The sequence below is a fragment of the Podarcis vaucheri genome (genome assembly GCF_965113315.1).
Source record: "Podarcis vaucheri genome assembly, chromosome: 11".
Classification (NCBI taxonomy): Eukaryota; Metazoa; Chordata; class Lepidosauria; order Squamata; family Lacertidae; genus Podarcis; species Podarcis vaucheri.
This window is the reverse complement of record NC_138749.1, coordinates 4,454,969-4,469,529: the sequence shown is the minus strand read 5'-3', so window position 1 is coordinate 4,469,529 and position 14,561 is coordinate 4,454,969. Positions and strand designations below refer to the sequence as shown.

At 46.1% G+C, this 14,561-nt stretch overlaps 1 protein-coding gene across 8 annotated transcripts in view; it reads right to left on the bottom strand.

Moving 5' to 3' along the window:
- Positions 1-14,561, bottom strand: part of KIAA1328 — a 234,468-nt gene that overhangs the window by 13,222 nt on the left and 206,685 nt on the right. The gene's annotated exons all lie outside the window — the stretch shown is intronic.

Here is a 14,561-nt window from a genome sequence, read left to right as displayed (position 1 = left end):
ACTTCTGACTTCTGCTCAATGATTGAAACTAAGACCTTCACGTTGAATCTGACTATGGACTAACTTGTCTCTACTCATAAGCTCTTATCTCTAATTCTGTAATGAATTATTGTGTTATACATATCTTCATGAGTTTGAGTTTGTAATCTGTTAGAATTTGTAATCTCTATTTGAGTTTGTAATCCTTGTCAGAATACATACTTTTGAATGGATCAGTTTTTGTTAAAATTGACTTTTGATTAGCAAGTAGGGACCACTCCCACTATTGAAACTTACATTGGCCTGAGTTCTTGGTGTGTTTTTTTCTTGGTATATTTAATAACAAGAACTCCAACTTATTTAAAGTCTAGACTGCCAGTAGCATGTGTGAAGCTTGCATTTCCTCCACGGCAATAGAGACTTGGCCTATCCAAGCAGCATAAAGTCTGGCAGAAATGAGGTTGTGAAATGAAGTGTACTATTTAAGATAGCAGGTGGCGGGGCATACATCTTATGTTCCTCCACATTAAAACAAAGCTAACCTCTCTACGAACAGAAAGTCATCGCAGCAAAGGAGGCGACTGGACCTCTGCTAGGACAGCAGCAACCAAGGTGGTCCTCTCCAGCTGTTGGGTGAGGGTGCTCATCATCTCTGACCATTGGCCTGCTGGCTCAGGCTGAAGGGAGCTGGACTCCTGACAACATCTGGCAGACAGCACATTTGCTACCTCTATGCAAGGGCAGGGTGTTTTTGTGGGGAGGGGGTATACAAGGGAGAGCATTCAAAAATGGTGCACCCCACCTCTGTAGTCTGAAGTAGCATGGGCCATGCCATCCCATCCTAAATCTCCCACCTCATCCTGCAAAAGTAGGAGACAGACAAGGCGACTTATGAAACTGAGAGTTGGTTTACATGTTTACATGCATAAAGGTAGATGTAAAGTGTGACTGATGTAACACATGGAATAAGACAGGTATACTTGACTACACTGGGGAGTCCAGACTGGCTGCAGTTTTCATTTGAGTGAACATGCACCCTTCGTAGCAATGGCCAACCAATGTTTGACACAATCTGAAATCGCATAGTCTGAGAAACGTACTCACTGAGTTAAAGTTTTGAGCAGGGTGTCGGATTTAGTGGGAAATGGCAGAGGCATCTTGTGGGGGAAATGGATGCATTCAGCTTAAATAAAGAAAAACGATAATGTGATAAATGGTGTGGGTGGGTGTAGAATGATGCATCAAGACTGCAAAAGATAGGAAGGAATGAAAGCATAGGCAGATTATTTTTCATATTTGGAACATATACAAGGCAACCCACACATCAGTCTAAGGTTTAAAACGTTAACGTTGTTCTCTGGATTTCAGACATGCTGCTAGAGGTAAAGGTAAAGGGACCCCTGACCATTAGGTCCAGTCGTGGCTGACTCTGGGGTTGCAGCGCTCATCTCGCTTTACTAGCCGAGGGAGCCAGCGTACAGCTTCCGGGTCATGTGGTCAGCATGACTAAGCCGCTTCTGGCGAACCAGTGCAGCACACGGAAACACCGTTTACCTTGCCGCCGGAGCGGTACCTATTTATCTACTTGCACTTTGCCATGCTTTCGAACTGCTAGGTTAGCAGGAGCTGGGATCGAGCAACGGGAGCTCACCCCATCGCGGGGATTCGAACCGCCAACCTTCTGATCAGCAAGCCCTAGGCTCTGTGGTTGAGATCACAGTGCCACCCGCATCCCTCGCTGCTAGAGGTAGGTGAGCATTAAACTGTATTGTCTCAAGAACTCAACTAGATCAAGGGCTTCTCCTGTTGAAACACTTTCCAAATATAAAATGAATGACCAGAATGGGAGAACTATACTTAAAGTGGATGGTTGGATGCTTGGCATCAGTGCAGGGAAAGCAACGCATGGATTTTGCAGGGCGCTGCAGATGTGCATTTTGTTCATATAACAGCTTAATAATAATATTTTATCCAGGTAAGCGCAGTTTCTGCCCCTCTACAATCCTCCAACATGGCTGTTTCATGCACCTTTTATCTTCAGACCTGGAAGTGGAGACAAGGCCCATTTTAGGGCCGTATCCGGGCTCAGGGTAAGAACATGCAGAGTGATATAAGAGCAACTTTGGGCATGGAAAGAGATATGTGGGCACAACTGAGGGAAAGGGATCGATGTGATTCATAATCTGCTTTAAGAGTCACTGAAGGGGAGTCCCAGAAAACTAAAAAGCCTGCGACAATTAGGGTGTACATGCCGAATCGTTTTCCAGTGCTGTGTCAAATCATTACAACAAATGCAAAAGGGGAACTCTGCCATTTTATTTTATTTTCAAAACATTTTTTGGGCACTGTAGCACTGCTGAAGCCAACAGGAACATGCACAGGGGGAGACAATCATGTAAGATGCTTGTTTCGGACTTGCTCCATTTCTGAGGGGTTAACAAACCACCAGAGTTATCAAGAAAAGGAATGAAAACGGCCAGTGAATTTAGCCCTAGAGCTCCTTGCTTCTCTTCACTAATAATAATAATAATAATAATAATAATAATAATAATAATAATAATAATAATTTATTATTTATACCCCGCCCATCTGGCTGGGTTTCCCCAGCCACTCTGGGCGGCTTCCAAAAGAATATTAAAATACTATGATACATCAAACATTAAAAGCTTCACTAAACAGGGCTGCCTTCAGATGTCTTCTAAAAATCTGGTAGTTGTTGTTCTCTTTGACATCGGGTGGGAGGGCGTTCCACAGGGAAGGCGCCACTACCGAGAAGGCCCTCTGCCTGGTTCCCTGTAACTTGGCTTCTCGCAGTGAGGGAACCGCCAGAAGGCCCTCGGTGCTGGACCTCAGTGTCTGGGTAGACGATGGGGGTGGAGACGCTCCTTCAGGTCTACTGGACCGAGGCCGTTTAGGGCTTTAAAGGTCAGCACCAACACTTTGAATTGTGCTCGGAAACGTACTGGGAGCCAATGTAGGTCTTTCAAGACTGGTGTTATATGGTCTCGGCGGCCGTTCCCAGTCACCAGTCTGGCTGCTGCATTCTGGATTAGTTGTAGTTTCCGGGTCACCCTCAAAGGTAGCCCCACGTAGAGCGCATTGCAGTAGTCCAAGCGGGAGATAACCAGAGCATGCACCACTCTGGCGAGGCAGTCCGCGGGCAGGTAGGGTCTTCGCCTACGTACCAGATGGAGCTGGTACACAGCTGCCCTGGACACGGATTTGACCTGTGCCTCCATGGACAGCTGTGAGTCCAAAATGACTCCCAGGCTGCGCACCTGGTCCTTCAGGGGCACGGTTACCCCATTCAGGACCAGGGAATCCCCCACACCTGCCCGCCTCCTGTCCCCCAGAAACAGTACTTCTGTCTTGTCAGGATTCAATCTCAATCTGTTTGCCGCCATCCATCCTCCAACCGCCTGCTCTATAACTCATTCAACGTGCCTTGGTGACAAGAATCCTGGATCCTTCCCCAAGCCCTGTAATAAAATCTGAGAAGTTCTGCATTTGGTGTTGTTGTTTTTTTAACCCACCACAGGATTAGATACAATTTGGACCTGGGGAAAGTGGCGTGGGAGAATCTCCGAGCCCAACATCGAACAATGCAGCTCTTCCAAAGAAGCAGCCCTAAAAAGAGTTAAGCCAGCTCTCTAATGTGATTTGCACTTTATTTTCCCCGGCTTATTCTTAGTTTCAAAACCGTAATCAACTTATTGTCACACCACTGAGTGACGGAAACCTTGCCAAACTACTTCAAAAATTGACAAGGTTTCAGTTGCACTCAACAATCCCAGAAGACACATCCACTCATTTTAATATAAAATCCTATCAGAGTCGCATAGCTGAATAGCGGAGAAAAAAAATGAAAAAAAAAAGTTTAAAGGACAAGTAGCTGAAAGAGAACTCTCCCCTCCCAACTCTCTTTCCAACCACACACCAGCAAAGTTTGGAAAAAGAGATGATCAAAAAGACTCAACGATCCAATGCTAGATTAATGCAAATATCTGCCTGCAAGCAAGTGTACTATTTGATTAAACTGGCATACATCAAGTACAATTAGAAAGGTTATTTATAACTAAGAAATACATAATTCTGTATTTTAATGAGGGTGACAATTACAGCCGACAGTTGCTAATTAACATTAATCCATTTGCACTGGGAGTCAGGGCGTTCCTGGCAGGATTTCACGTTCTCGGCAATGGACACAATCCGTTGCGCCAAGCTGGTAATGGTGGGTGGCCCCTGAGATGAGCAAGATGCCATCTTAAACACAAAAGGCACCTCGCTGCACTGAGCCCGATCCATTCCAAAGCCTTCATTGCCCACATGGAACATCATGGCTTCTTTTTGCTGTTGCCTTATAAATGGAGGCTGGATTTTCATGCTGGCCGCTCCCTGTAGATTTGTGGAGTTTCAGGTCACATTACAAGGAGAGCGAGAGCTAATTTCATTTCCTAAGCCAGCCATGGGTTTATGAACAGTTCTGAATGGTCCAAAGGTTTGCTGCACTGCCTGCAGAATGCTTCCTTCTCTCATTGAAGGAGACCAGGAAATCTCTTGCAGCTCATATCTTAGTGCTTTGTGATTTTCGAAGGGAGCCTTTTCAGAAAAGCTCAAGCTTAGAAAATGCTGTGTGCACACCTTGAACCCATGCCCCAGCAACATTCCAACACTGCATGTGACCTCCCCACCATCACTCCAGTCCACTCTTGGTTTATTTGAACCCGATTCGAAGGATTAAATGGGGCGAGGTTCAAATACCAGTCTCTTTTACATGTGGAAGTTAATGGTGATGGAAGCCTGTGAATGCTGTCTAAAGCAGCAAGTTCTCAACCTGTGGGTCCCCAGATGTTGTTGGACTACAACTCCCATCATCCCTGAGCTCTGGCCTTGCTAGCTAGAGGTGATGGGAGTTGTAGTCCAACAACATTTGGGGACCCACAGGTTGAGAAAGGCTGGTCTAAAGGGTGACTCACATGTTTTCTTGAAACAGCTTCTGTGAGGGACAGCGCCACCACCATTTCTGATGCGGACAAATTGTATATGGAGTGATTTTAATGGAGAACTAGGCTCCCTTTGAAATGCCAGGCTCATCAGAATAGGACCGGCAGCCCTCCCCCATTCTCTCGCAAGACATTGATGGTTCAAATTTTATAGTGTTGCAATGCCTGGCTTGCCTTGTGATTGGAAGAACTTGCTCACCCATCTTTGCTCCCGGAAGAATCAGGTGGCAGCTGTAGCCACGAACACCTTCTGTCTATCAGACAAGCTGGCTTCATCTCTGGCCTGGCACACAGGGATCTGGCGACTTTCATTTATGCCTCGGTAATCTTGTGGACTATGCATGACTTCCCTTGAGAAGCTTTGACTGGGAGAAAAACATGGCTGCTCACCACAGGACCCCGATCCAATCCCCAGAAACTCCAGGTTGAGCCAGGAAACACTCCTCCCTGAAATCCTAGGAGCTGCTGTCAGACAGTGAGAGGACTGACCGGGTACAAGGAAGTTTCCTATGCTTATCTTCTTCCTTTCTAGGCCACCTATTAAGATCTAGGTACAGGAAGGAACAGTGTGCTCTGGGTTCCATCTTTATATGAAACACCATCAGTGAAAGTCTGGAGAACATAAAAGCTGTCTTTAATGAGAGAGGCCTTTGATGAGTGACAGGGTAACTGCTCTGATCCTCATTCAAGCTTGTTTTAAACTTCTTTTTTTTCAAAAAACAAAAAAACCTGTTTCTGCTCACAGGGCCTGCATTTTATATTGGATTCTGTATCTTTATATTTATTTGGTGTGTTTTACGTGGAATTGTTAATTGCTTTGAGCTACAGGAAAAACAGTACATAAATAGGATACATAAATAATGAGGGCACTTATACAGTCAGATGGAGACAGCGAAAGGGCAGAAATTCAAAGAGAAAAGCAGAATAAAAATCAAATATTTAAGATGATCTTGGAAGGATGAAGAGGAAATATCAACGGGCGCCCTGAAAACAGGACAAGCAGCAATGGCTTTGCACCATGGAGAGAGGCTTTAGTTAAACATTCAAAGGACATCTTAAATTTAAGAGCAGCTCAGCAGCAGAGGAGCAAACTGTTTGCAGGGCTTGCAGAATCTTTTGCCTTAGAAACAGGAGGCACTGCAAAAAAGGCAGGAGTTTCAAACTCTCTCTCTCTTTCCCCAGCGAACCCTTTTTGACTTGCAACTTGTCCATCACATGCTCTCATTGCAAAGCACCCTTTCACACTAGGGCAAATCCAGGCCTCTTTCTCTTTCACCCACCACCCTACTTAGTGTGAGGGAATAGAGAACTCATTCTGCACTTCCTGTGGTGACAGAAGGAACTCCCTGCCAGGGAAGACTATGCAAACCTCCCTCAGGAAAGGTAATAATAATAATAATAATAATAATAATAATAATAATAATAATAATAATAATTTATTATTTATACCCCGCCCATCTGGCTGAGTTTCCCCAGCCACTCTGGGCGGCTCCCAATCAATGTTAAAAGCAGTACAGCGTTACATATTAAAAACTTCCCTGAACAGGGCTGCCTTAAGATGTCTTCTGAATGTCATGTAATTATTTATCTCTTTGACATCTGGTGGGAGGGCGTTCCACAGGGCGGGCGCCACTACCGAGAAGGCCCTCTGTCTGGTTCCCTGTAGCCTCACTTCTCGCAATGAAGGAACCACCAGAAGGCCCTCGGCGCTGGACCTCAGTGTCCGGGCTGAACGATGGGGGTGGAGACGCTCCTTCAGGTATACAGGACCGAGGCAGTTTAGGGCTTTAAAGGTCAGCACCAACACTTTGAATCGTGCTCGGAAACGTACTGGGAGCCAATGCAGATCTCTCAGAACCGGTGTTATGTGGTCCCGGCGGCCACTCCCAGTCACCAGTCTAGCTGCCGCATTCTGGATTAATTGCAGTTAATCCCATTACTTATGATCTCACTAAGGAAACCCAACCAGCAGTTTGAAAACTGCCGGGTTAAGGTGCAGGCAAGGGGTTGGCTGAGTAATGCCAGTGTGCCACCGTCAGGGAACTACAGGCCATGCCGGATCCAAATAGGAACTTTAGGTGGTTGGGCATGGCGTATTTTATTCACTGCAACTTGAATAAGCTACGAAATAAGTGAAGGCACCATGAACTTGTCTAAATCCAGATCGCAAACTTTTGGAGCTGTTGGGTTGCCCGACATGAAACTTTTGAATGCAGACCACCCAGAGATCTCCGAATAACGGGCAAGGAGTTGGGCTAGTTTGCTTGAAAAATCCAGCGTGATACAATCCCTAATCATCACTCCATTTCCTAGCAAAAGTTACAGGCAGTTTCCCATTTGGGGAACAATCCACCAGGAAGTTTTCCTGTGGGTCTGGACCAGAGATCCTGGTTGCCACTGTCCATTTCTATTGGTTTGTGGCTGTGTATCAACATAAATGAATTCATTTCCACAGGAAGCCTTTGAGGAAAAGGGGCCATCAAGAAGCTACTGACCATTTGGGTTTTCTTCCTGAAATGGGATCATGGCACAAATTAAGGTGGTGGCAGCGAGGGAGGTGTGGACGCTCGGATTTCTACAAAGAACCACAAGCACCCTATAATACACCATTTACAAAGTGCCGTAAATTCCATATTTATTTTGCGAGCGCAAGATAGATAGCTTATTTCTGCATACAGAGGTTGCCGGCTAAAATCAGGATAAGCAGTATTAATGTCCTATGGTCAGTATTATTGAACCTCCAAAGCAATAAACTACGAGTCGATAAATATTACATTTGCAACATAGTTAACATTCTCCTACTGTCTCTGGCACTTATTACACATTGTAACCGCAAGTCTACAATACATTATTCATATTTGGGGTGTCACTGAGTGATGGATTGCTGTAAGAGAGGCTGTCCTTTAAATAAATCAACAAATAAAAATGCAAATGTTAACATTTTCAGCCACAACTTTTCCCCATCTTGAATGGGGGGAATGAAAATTTCACATTATATCGACAGCAAGCAGAGAGAACAATTAACAACCTACACAGTGAATAAGAGAGATTAATTTGCCAATGTCTGCTTTTATCACTCGCATACGGAACTATATTGGACTTTTCATGATGTTAGTTCTCCTAAGGGAAAAAAGAGGGGGGGACTTATCTCCTCCCCTATTCAGAACTTAATTCACCATCTTCCCCCTCACAAATCTTTTCTCCTCAAAACATTTAGAAATTAGATGACCCCTCCCCCTTTAATATTAAAATTTTGACTGAGAAAGGGCACTTCTCCTGAAGTTTCCACTTAACGAAAGATGTCTGAAGAATGCAAGAAGCCATGTCAAAAAGCAGAAAACAGTTCCCTGAGACGCCGAAATCTCAAAAGCTGTTGCCGTTCTAGGCAAAGCTAATTCATATTTTTATTTACTACAAAGCGCTCAGTTCAAAGGATCCAGCGTGATAATACGGCACTGTGGACTTATTCAATATACAGCTCTGGGCATTGCATTTTACATCAAATATTAATTTGTTTAAAAGTCCCCAAATGCACATCTACCTGATCGGAGATGTGCTGGGCAAATCATGCCTTTCCTCCTAACAGCTCCCAAACACAAATTTGCACAACGTAATTTGTTTTTCTAAAAACTCCAAAGGATGCAGCCGTTGCGGATCTCTCCAACGATAGTGTCTCTGAGTTATTACTTAATATGTGCGCTACAGGAATGTGCAAGGACGGGCTCTTCATTGCAACGTGAGCCGAGTTGACTGCAAAGATAAAACTTTCGGTCAGAGGGACGGCAGGCAAACCGCAGGAGGACTCCTGCCACTCCAGGGCCCCGGATGCCTGATATTAGCCAATCCATTTGGTCCGGGATGGCAAAAGATGATGCGGGAGTCATGGGGGCCGAAAATCGGAGGGGAAGGCAGCAGCTTACTTTTATTCTGTTTCAGTTGTTTGCTCTCATACGCCTAAGCCATTCAAATATGACTCAATACTCCTCAGGAGTGGGACACCAGCAGCTTGACTTCTCCATCCTTGAGGGACACCACTGGCCAGGCCGTGGCAGTGAAGCAGATGTGCCCAGAGGCAAGAGCCGGCAGAAGATGTGCTCCCCATCACTGCCCTATTGTGGCCACTGCGTAGGACCACGACATAAGTAGTTTGACCAATATCATTACAAAACTAACCAGAAAAAGTGCCTTGCCACTGTAAAATGAGAAAGTCAACTGTTTAGAACAGGGGTCAGCAAACTTTTTCAGCAGGGGGCCGGTCCACTGTCCCTCAGACCTTGTGGGGGGCTGGACTATACTTTGAAGGGAACAAATGATGCAAGAGCACCACGAGCCCCGGTGGCTGCTTACCTGTGTCTTGCGAGGGGCAGGGGCTAGCGGTGGCAGGACAATGAGCGGCGCATGAAAGGGCTCCGGAGAGGGGCTGTTTAAAATGGAGGCTGCTTGAGCACTGCTGCTGCTGCTGGCACCCACAAAGCCCAGCCCCCTTCCTCCTCTAGGCAGGGCAGGGAGAAGCCAGGAGGAGGGAGGAAGGAGGTGCCACCACCGTGTGAGGGAGAGGGAAAGAATGTGTGCACTGGTGATCCACGCGGCGTTTCCCGGACCATCCATGGGCTGGATCCAGAAAGCAACTGGGCCTGATCCAGCCTGCGGACCTTAGTTTGCCCACCCATGGTTTAGAACAGCATGTGATGGCTGATGGGAGATGTAGTCCAAAACATCTAGAGGGCACCAAGTTGGGGAAGGTGATTTAGAAGAAGTTGTAGCTACTGCTTCTCCTTTCCCTTCTGGGCAAGATGGGACCACCGTGGTGACAGCTGGAGAAGGGAAGGAGGGAAGAAGAGGCCACCACTGGGAGCTGGACGATGACAGCTCATCCAGGCTGCTCCTTTCTTTTCCATTCCCCACAGGGCGGTTCAACAGGTACAGCTGACTTCTCACAGATCTGCATCTTTTGCTTTGACATCGCCCTGCCCGGCTCCCCTCAATTATTTCTGATTTCTGCTTGACTTCCCAAATCAGTCTCAGGAGAGGAGAGGAAAACGGAAAGAGATTTAGGTGGGTGGGGCTGGGGGATTTGTTCCTCCAGACCCTCTTATCCCAAAAATTGCCAGCAGTGATTACCTGGCCACAGAAAAATTAAAGGAATGGGGGAAGGAGGTAAAACAGTGCGTGCATGCCATAAACACTTGCGAAGCAAACAGCCAGAGCAGAAAGTGGCTCTGCACATCTGCTACTGGGATACTGGTGCTAGTAATACAGGGAGCACTAAGTTGAGAGCACAGGCTGCGTCACTCTGAGTGATGGAAATCTGCCAGTGGCTGTGGGGACCCCCCTGTCTTCTCCCCCCTCCTTCCAATGCTTCTTTTAAGGCATTTATTTGGTCACTGTGAGACCAGGATGCTGGACCAGATAGGCCATTGGCCTGATCCAGCCCAGGGTGCTGGGCAGCCCAGGATAGTGTACCGTACAGTGGACGCTTGGGTTGCGAACGTGATCCATGCCGGATGCATGTTTGTAACCCGCAGCGTTCGCAACCCGCGCCTGCGTATGTTGCGATTCAGCACTTCATGCATGCGCAAAGCGTGATTTAGTGCTTGTGCACATGTGCGACCACCAAAACCCGGAAGTAACCTGTTCTGGTACTTCCAGGTTTCGGCAGTCCGCAACCTGAAAAAACGCAATTTGAATCGTCTATAACCCGAAGTATGACTGTACAAATCTATTCCTTTTGCTGTGTCCCTCCTCTTTTTGGCAGACCATGCTCACCTGTCCATCTCCCCAACCTGCTCTTCCCCGACCCCCTCTTGCGCTTGAATCCTGCTTGACGGCTTCCCACACGGCCACAGTCACGATGCTGGACTAGACTGGCCACTGGCCTGATCCAGCAGGCGCATCTTACTTTCTTATATTAAGAATCAATCCCTACGAACGCGAAGGCAGCTTCTGTCGCTGATGCTTGCCAACGCTTTGCATGAAACCTGCCTTGGCTCTACTTGCAAGAAGTTTAAATAGCCAGAAGTAATTACATATACTGCAAACTCAATTGGTTTTCTGCCTGCCGCTCTCCTTCTCCCCCGGCCCCGCAGCCCTCCTGTTAAGGCTCAAGTTTTGTTCAGCAAGTTTCAGCCCCAAACAAAGCAAACCATTAGGGTTAAACCGTTAACTGTGGATTCTAACAAACATGCTGACAGATCTTTAACTTTAGTGGCACACCAGCAGCTATAATTCTCCATATTGATTAATTTAGTTAGTTAAACCTGCAATCTAAGCTTATAACCCATTCAGTGATAAATTGAGACTGACCTGCTGCCCAAGCAGGTTTCGTGGATGAAGAATAGGATTGGGTTTAGGTCTCCCACAGAAATACTTGTCCATTTACCATTTTCAATTAGAGAAGCCCATGAGTAAGGGAAAGCAAAACAGGGCTCTTTAACCTGGTCAATTATACTAACACGCTGCACCAAAAGGGGCGTTGGGGGGGGGGTGAGAAGGGAGAAAGAAAAAGCACACTCAAAGGGAAGGAAGAGAAGATTCGGGAAAAGCAAGCACCACACTGGACAATCATTTATTGTTGTTATTATTATTATTTAGCACAAGATGTAGAAAGGTCTGAAAGCAATTTAAACACAAGAATGTAGTTGGACAGGATAGCAGGCCATGAGGTCATCAGCTGGGCTCGGAATTCCTCCAGCTCTCTTTCCCCCTGGCCGAGAAAGTAGGAATGGGTTCAAGGGTAAAATCATAGAATCATAGAGTTGGAATAGACCACAAGGGCCATCGAGTCCAACCCCCTGCCAAGCAGGAAACACCATCAGAGCACTCCTGACATATGGTTGTCAAGCCTCTGCTTAAAGACCTCCAAAGTAGGAAACTCCACCACACTCCTTGGCAGCAAATTCCACTGTCAAACAGCTCTTACTGTCAGGAAGTTCTTCCTAATGTTTAGGTGGAATCTTCTTTCTTGTAGTTTGGATCCATTGCTCCGTGTCCGCTTCTCCGGAGCAGCAGAAAACAACCTTTCTCCCTCCTCTATGTGACATCCTTTTATATATTTGAACATGGCTATCATATCACCCCTTAACCTCCTCTTCTCCAGGCTAAACATGCCCAGCTCCCTTAGCCGTTCCTCATAAGGCATCGTTTCCAGGCCTTTGACCATTTTGGTTGCCCTCCTCTGGACACGTTCCAGTTTGTCAGTGTCCTTCTTGAATTGTGGTGCCCAGAACTGGACACAGTACTCCAGGTGTGGTCTGACCAGAGCAGAATACAGTGGCACTATTACTTCCCTTGATCTAGATGCTATACTCCTATTGATGCAGCCCAGAACTGCATTGGCTTTTTTAGCTGCCGCGTCACACTGTTGGCTCATGTCAAGTTTGTGGTCAACCAAGACTCCTAGATCCTTTTCACATGTACTGCTCTCTTCTGATAGAAGCTCAGCGCTCAACTTTTACCTGCTATGAAGCAAAAACCAAAAACAAACCTCTCTCTTTCATCATCAGCACCAGTACCAGAGTAATCCACCCAACCAGGAGAAGAGGGTGGAGAAAAGTTCTTTGTCCTGGCCACATATGTTTTCAGGACTGCAGCACAGTGTGTTCCGTCTCCTGATGGGGGATGACCCAAGGTGGACAGACAGGAGAAAAGCACACTGGTACTCAAGACCCCAGAAGGATCCTGCCTACACAGCCTACCTATATATTAGGAGCTACGGTGACATATTTTGTGCTGAAATGAAAGTTTCAAATCTAGCACATCTCCTAGTCTACGGAAGGGTCAGGAATGCCACATTTGGCCCACCGCCATTTTTGCCATGCCAGGGAATGCTGCGACTGGGCCCAAAAGGGGTTGCAGAGCCCCTTGCAAGGTGCTTTGAAGACCCAGCTATCAGCAGGTGTGGCGGGCTTCAAATTGCAGGGTTGGGCTTTCTGCAAGCACCAAGAATTGGCTGGTTGTCAGCACTTCAAGAAAGCTTTGCACAGCTGAAACCCGGGCAAGCTACAACCAGATTGTCAAGCAGGCATCACATCAGGGAAGTTTTTCAGAAAATGAATGGCCACAATGGATCCTGATACAAGCATGAAAAGAGAGCCAATCCATGAACAGTCAAGGATTGGGGGGACCCCTCGCTATATTATTCAGTTTGGCACCAATGTATGCAGCCAAAAGGGACAAATCGGAAAGTGTTCCCAGCCTACAGGGCTCTTTGGATCTAGGTTGGCTAAACAACCTTTTGCATTGTTCATGAAGGAAGGAGTTGCGAATTCTCCAGGAGATACTTACCCTTTCAATCAGCCTCTTGATCAAAGAAAAAGTAAGTTTCTGTTGTACAAGTTTGTCAGTCAGAGCCTTTAACCTACTCCCAAAATGCTTGAACGCTCAACCATTCTGTGCAAACACTGGATGGGATGATCGAACAGGTAGAGACATTCTACTACTGAACCCCTTTACAATCTATGTTAACATGCTCTGTTTTAAGTCTCCTTTCACAAGACAGAATCCAGTAATATGCAAAGTCAATAGGATGTGCATTAAAAACACTAACAGGGAAGCTGGTTTTATAAAGGCGAGGGGGATTTTCAGATACTACAAAACTTGAATCCATTTTGGCCCAACGCGAGGGTCCAGCACAGTATAGTTTAAAAACGGGCTCTGGAACAGTTGCTCGAATTTTGAGTTCCTGAACTCTCCCAGTAGTTACGTTTTTCAGAAGCCTGCACCTTGAGAGAACAGGCCCTTCTCAATGGTGGTGGCCACATGTGTGGAACTCCTTGACATGTATCAATTCAATTGACACCTGCTTCCGTGGCTTTAAGGAACCAGGTTACACACCCCTGAACTACTTTGCCAGCCATAAGCACAGTCCAGTGTTACATGTGCACCAATGCTAAACAGGATTTGAAACTAGGGTTTAAAATAGCAGTGGAAACCCCAGTCTAGGAGGAAAGACAGTTGGGTTGGGCAGATGTAATGGTGAGGCATGATTTAAAACTGGCAAGTAATTTATGTCCAAAGAGAAAGTGAAGGATGGAGCACCGACTCCCTAGTCTGTTTCCAGATTTGCAAAGAGGCAGCATAACGTAGCAAACACACTGGGTCACAGGGTCCCTGCTCCAAACTGGAAGTGCCCACGTCTCTTGCCATCAGCAGCCCCCATTTTAAGCTGACCATTTGATGTCCAAAGCTAGGATTCGTTTTCAAACCGGGCTGAGATTTTCATATAATACATTCTCAGCGTTGAGAAGACCAAAGTAAAGGCAATTGCTGTTATTAACCTTATTAGCCCAGAAGAAAAACAACTCTGCTTTTATCCTTCTGTAGTTCTTCACAAGAGCAATATTGCCATTTAAGGTTTCTGAAGGTGACTTATCAGAACTGCTGACTTAATGTGATTTTGTTGCTTGCCGTTAAACAGCAAAATAACATTTGTATAAAATGGCTTAAAAGAAACACATCATGATAAAATGTGGTGCAATTTGGTGGGAGCGAGGGCAATGACACTGGGAGGATTAAAAAACTTAAAGTGGACTTTGAAGGGAAAGAAAGGTCTAAACACAGTGAACACCATCCCTTTAAATT